This window comes from Chinchilla lanigera, unplaced genomic scaffold (assembly GCF_000276665.1).
Source record: "Chinchilla lanigera isolate Chin_1 unplaced genomic scaffold, ChiLan1.0 scaffold00125, whole genome shotgun sequence".
NCBI classification, from domain to species: Eukaryota; Metazoa; Chordata; class Mammalia; order Rodentia; family Chinchillidae; genus Chinchilla; species Chinchilla lanigera.
This window is the reverse complement of record NW_004955526.1, coordinates 357,872-364,141: the sequence shown is the minus strand read 5'-3', so window position 1 is coordinate 364,141 and position 6,270 is coordinate 357,872. Positions and strand designations below refer to the sequence as shown.

General features: G+C 39.2%; 1 protein-coding gene across 2 annotated transcripts in view; it reads left to right on the top strand.

Moving 5' to 3' along the window:
- Dse (dermatan sulfate epimerase) overlaps positions 1-6,270 on the top strand; it is a 44,656-nt gene that overhangs the window by 29,187 nt on the left and 9,199 nt on the right. The gene's annotated exons all lie outside the window — the stretch shown is intronic.

Sequence of the window (6,270 nt, the reverse complement as noted above, 5' to 3'; positions counted from 1 at the left end):
AAAAAAAAAAAAAAAAAAAAAGAAGCAGTGTAACCCTGATTCATGGTGACATTTTGAGTTTCCAGGGTTCATGGAATAAAGTCTATAGCACGTTATTTTCTCTTGGCACCCAGAATAAAATCAGCCATGTTCCCTTCACTGTTTTAAAAATTCATTTGCTCTTACCTATGCGATTGGATTCTATGAAGTTGTATATGCAACTTCAGCAAGTCTTTTCAGATCATACTGTAAGAGAAAAATTTTGCTGACATATTGTGAAACAGAAATATTGGAGAAATAATAACATGAGGGGACTAAAAGGAGGTTAAAGTGTCCCTCATTTTAAAAATGTTGTGCCACAGGTAACTCTTTGCCTGCATATTTGAATTACCTGCGTGTTGTGCATGTTCTGTTGTCAGAATATTTGGGGCTTGCTCTATCCAGTGCTTGGAGTAAACGGATGATCAGGCCAAACAGGAGGAAGTGGGGTAGGTACTGAAAGGCAGCAGTAGGTGTGTATTTGTTGCAGGGCTGCTGTAAGTAGCACAGATGAGAGTTTAGTGTTTGTATGTTTTAGCAAGGCAAAAGCTTGGACTATAGAGCCCTATTATATACTGTTATTGTAGACAGCTAAGCTAGGCAGAACTATTGTAGGCAGTCACATAGGGCAAGGCCCTTGAGAGAGCCAGGACAGAGGGAAACACATCTCAACTGTGTCTGGAGACACATCTGTTAGACACTAGGCCTCCAGATAAAGACGAGATGACCAGGCCTGTAACTTCCTCGAAGGACAAACACCAGGCCTAAGGAAACCTAGATGGACATCAGTTACCCTGGTGAGTGACCAAGACCTCCAGATCCATCATTTCCTACAGAAAGTCTCTGTTCCTTCCATGCACCCTTATTAGATAACTTGTTTCCTCATGGGGTCACTAATACCTAAGCACCTGTACTTCTATCCTTACTGCTTAATCATAGTAACCCACGTTGTACTCATGTGGGTACTGCTCTGTAAAACTTCCCTAAAATGTAGGGTCCCTGGGCAACTCCTTCAGGCCCCTTCTGTTCCTCTGACAGGAGCTTTGTATCTTGCAATAAATATCTCCTACTTGTAACCTCTGTTGTTCCTAGAGTTCATTCTTCAGTTTTTAGACAACATGAACTCAGCATATCAGACATCTGATTGGCTGGGGAGTTATAGTATTCCCCCTATATCATATTTGGAGGTTCTGATATCACTGATAATTACCAATCAGACTTACCCAGTTAAGGCAGTGTGCTTTCTGAGTGCTTTCAAACAAGACATTCTTAGCAAGATGTTGTTAATAGTTGATGGCAAAGTGACTGCCATGACCTTTTGGACATGCTGTGGTCCAGATTGCTTAGCAGCTGGCTCTCCTGCACTACTTTGGCCTAGTTCTTTTCTCTCTTCTGTTGGGTGTACCCCCTGTGCCAATAGTACTGTGCTGTCCTTTCTAAAAATGGTTTGGGTAGAGAAATTTCCCAGTAGTTTCTGGAGAACATTTATAAGAGATAAATGTTGAATATGTGTTCATTCTGCTCTCGTGTTTTAAGTAGTAGTTTGGCCATACAGGTTCATAATCTCAGTTTCATTTGCTTGTTGCTGACCAAATCAAAGGCGGCCGTCTACTTTGGTGGGAAAAGAATTTATTCAAAGCTAGCTCCAAGGAGGTGAAGGGGCCTATTTACGTCAAATCACTCTCAAACTTTGTTAGCTGCATTAGGATCTTTTACAGCAAGGAACAGCAGGGGTATGGCATACAGTGGAATAATAGACATGTCCGGCCTTGTTCTATCCCTTCCTGGACCCAAATCTCTCCCTCTTTTACCTAATGAGATGAAACTGGACCTGACCTTCTCATGTTAGCGACTACACATCCTGTCCAATCATCTGGGCTATGAAGGTAGGGGAGCCATTTATGCTCTAGGTCTGAAGAGGTTTGGAGAACCTGTCTCCAGACCGGCTCTGAGGAGTTTCCCAAAACTGGGAGAAGGAACCTAATCCATCCTACCAGTAGAACAGGATGGCAGGATTGCAGGACTCCTTATGGAAAAAATGTTTTCAGGACTGGTCAGTAGGAGGCATGGTAAAGGGTTTTATTAGACAGAAATTCAAAAGTAGGCACTCAAAGAAATAGATTGTGGGGCCCTCAAGGAAGAGATGCATATTATTTCCTAGAGCTGAGAACATTTTTGCCTGTCTTGAGGGGGTGGAAATCTCAGGAAAAGGTGGCCTGCCGCCCAAGAAGGGTATTGGGCCAACTTACGGACTTTCAGCATTTTTTAGGAATTTTGAGTGTGACGGGTCTAGAAGGAAAGGAGCCTGAATTTATCCAAAGGAAGCTGGTAGAGATGGCCTTGGGTACCTTTGATGGGGTCCCAGAAGTTGTAGTCTTCTTAAAAGTACCATTTTTTAGTTATGATTTCCTTGTCTCCTTTTTGCCTTTTATCTTTTCTATCCCACCTCTAAGCCACTTGTCTCTAAGAGAAAAAAGATCTAATTTCTAAATTTCCTTTTTGAGGTGTTGGTTATAGTCTGTATACAGTCCTTGTTGGTTTTTTTTTTTTTTTTTTTGAGATATTGCTGTATTGTATTCTAGATTCCAGTGTTGTTATTGAGATGTCTGGTCCCACTCTGATTCCTGATGCTTTGCATGAAGCCTAGTATTTCACTCTGAAGCTTTTAGGAAGTTACAGGATGGTGAGTGTTAGTCTGGGATGGATCTGTTTTCAGTCACATGCTCGGTACTTGATGGCTTCTTTCATTCTGGAATCTCATGCACTGTAGTTCTAGGAAGTTTTTCTGCTATATTTGGAATTCTTTCCTTTTCTTTTCATTTGGTTTTTGTTCAGATTTTTAGCTTCTTGGCCCAGTCCTGTCTTCTTTCCTCTCTTACCTCTTCCATTCCCTTGCTTTTCTGCATTTCAAGATTTTTTAGCTGTCCTCTAACATTGAGCTTACCTTCTTGTTATCTTTTTTTTTTAAAGGCCCATTTTGGTTTGCTTTGAAATTTCCTTCTAACCATATCATTTGATTTTTTCCAAGATACATTAATCATTTTGTTCATTTATGCCTCTTTTATCTGGAATTTTCAAATCTCTGATAGTTATTAAGTATTTATTCTTATCTAAAAATGGGGTTTATGTTTGTTTCCTATTATTAATGTAACAGATGACCACAAGTCTCACTGATGTGCCTTCTGTGAAGCCTGACGTGAGTCTGGTTGGTCTAAACTGAGATGTTAGCAGAGCTGCATCCTTTCTGGAGCTGTGGGCAGAAGTCCATTCCTTGCAAGCACAAACATTCCTTTGCTTATGGCCTTTTTTGTCCATCTTCAAAATAAAAATTTTGTATCTCTGACTACTCCTGTGTAGTCACCTCTTCCTCTGACCACACCCACAAAGGGTTCTTTGCTTTTGAGGACTTGTGTCCATACTTAGATTAGGCCTATTTGTGTAGCCTAGGATGGTTTCCCATCACAAGGCCCTTAACTACATCTATAAAATCCTTTCTGCCATGGAAGATAATATATATATATATATATAGATGCTGGGAACTAGGCTGTGACCATTACTCTGCGTACCACATGCTCTAAACATCTGATTGTCCACTATGTGTGTGTATGCTGGGGTACTTTTTGATTACACTGGAAGACTGGTAACAATTTGGCCTAACCTTAGGAAACACTTGATTGAATTTTTAGATCAGAATATTTAGATCTTTAGAATATTTAGATTATTTAGATCTTTAGAATCTTTAGATTATTTAGAACTTTAGAATATTTAGATCTTTACTATTGGTCTTGCTAGGTCTGAAATGGATGGTATGTTTTTGATGTTGCATGTTACAAAATTTATCTTGAATATTAAAAGATTAATAAACACAAATTCAGGCAGTTATTATAACTGATGAATTACTGTCAGCTCCAAAGATAAATTACTGCTTCTTCCCTGGGAGAGCGGCCATACTTGATGACCCCAACTATTGCTGTGTTTGGTTTTTCTCAGTCACATCGGCTACTTGTAGGTTTGGTGTCTCACCTGCTCACTGGTGCTTGTGTAGTCTTGGCTGAAGTGATAACATCACTAAAGTTGCATCAGTAAAATTGCCCAGCTGAACACTAAACATATTTTAAGTTTTCCATATAAAAATGAAAGAATACATCAAGCACATAAAATACTGAGCTACTTTTTCAGTAGAAAACAACCCTTCTATTATGCTAGTATAGGACCGGTATAGTTGCCTATGTGCAACGGAGGCTTTCAAAATTGGGCACCGGAATTTGACATGTGAGCCTGTTTTCAGTGCTCGTCCTTTGAGCTCTGCCATCCTCCTGAACAGAGGTCTTGGTACCAAATTTGTGTTACAGAAATATTCTGATCTAAAAATTCAATCAAGTGTTTCCTAAGGTTAGGCCAAATTTTTATTTTGAAATTTACTGTGAAAACCTTCACACACATACTAAGTTGAAAAGAATAGTATATGGAATCCTTTGTATCTGACACCTGTCTTTAAGACCACCTGTCTTTAAGTCCAGTGTGAACTGAACTGAATTTTGGTTGTATCTGCTACCAAATGACTAAAAGTAGGATTCTGTCCACCCACAGAGACTGCAAGACAGAGACCCTATCCAGTTTAGCTGGATCCCAGCTTATTGCCAAATTTAAATAATTTTATCATGTTTTTCCTGTATGCTGAAACCTCAAGGTGAATGCCAGCCCATGACACATTTGGTCAGTTAAAAGGGATTATAAGTATGAATGCTTTTTGGTGCCATTTAGATAGATTATGCTTGGGTAGCATTCTTAAATATTTGGAAAACAAGACTTCATCGCAGAGGATTAAACATTGGAATAATGGCATAGCAATGCCTTTCCCATTTAATAGCTCTTCTCCACATTTTATTCTCATTAACTTGGTATATTTTGACCCTGAGATTAACTCATTATTACCTACAAATCATCTAGAATACTTTTCATTTAAATAAAAAATATTGCTTTTAGTTTCTATATTTTAAAATGTAATAATTGGGATATTAAATTAAGTGGTAATGTTCTGTTATATTAAATCTAGTCACTTAATGAATATAGAAATATAAATTGTGATCTTTTACATTTCAGAACTGATGTTACTTTCCCTTAAGATGTTCTAATATATCATCAGCTTCCATTTGTCATCTTGTTATCTATCTGCTCTTGCAATATACAAAAAGTAGTTTTGTTCCCAAAGTAAATCCTGAAAAAGGATAGCTCATTACCCATGTCTGTGCTCTCCAAGTAAAACCAGACACTAGATAAGTGGGAAGGACACTTTAGTGAGGAAGGGAGTCCAGTGTGAACTGAAGTGAACTTTCGCCGTATCTGCTACCAAATGACTAAAAGTAGGATTCTGTCCTCCCACAGAGACTGCAAGACAGAGACCCTATCCTCAAATATTGGCTGAAAAAACTATACAGTGTGTTGCAAACTTGACTTTCTCTGGCAGGTGCTTTGAGGAATGGTAGGACCATTTTAGGGATGTGACCTTGAGCTCTTCAAAACTCTGTATTACTGTGTTTGTTCAAGTCTTTAGACAAAACCGAGGCCTGGTGGAGAAGAAGGCTCAGAGGAGCCTGGCTACAGTCTAGTTAAGGAGACAGTCTCTTAACAGGTTAAGGGGCAGAAGGTTGTGAGCATGCAGATCAGACCCACACAACCCTCTAAAGTAGTACGCTGGAGGCCTGAGCTCATGGGTGGGCTGTGGGGAGGGGAAGACTTGCTTAGGAATTTGGTGTGATTAGTGTCTCATGGTTCTTGACCTTAAGGAGCGATGTGATTACAGAGTCCTAGTGTCTCTGTAATACCTGCAGATTCAGGTGTATAATCCTCTGTAATATTTGCAGATCTCAGGTCTTGATGTCAAGGCAATGGTGGGGCTTAGAACCCTTTTGTGTTGCACCAAGAATGCTCTTCTGTCCAGCTCTTAGGAGGTCCACTGGTTCTGGCACTTTCTTCTCCTAGGTTCTTATTAACAAACTTGATGACCTTCTTTGAATGACAGTACTTCTTACCAGTAAGAAGTAAAAACAATTCTAAATGAAGATTGTTCTGGATTCCATTCTTGGCCTCGCCATTTAATGTAATCTTGTGCTCTTGAACACATTACTTTCCTATCCAAATTCTTTTCTTCAAATCTGTAAAATGGGGATGTAATATGTAATTGAGTTGGGAAGATAAAAAAGTTTCTAAAAGGGGTTGGTACATGCTATGTGCTTAATTAACAATGAACTG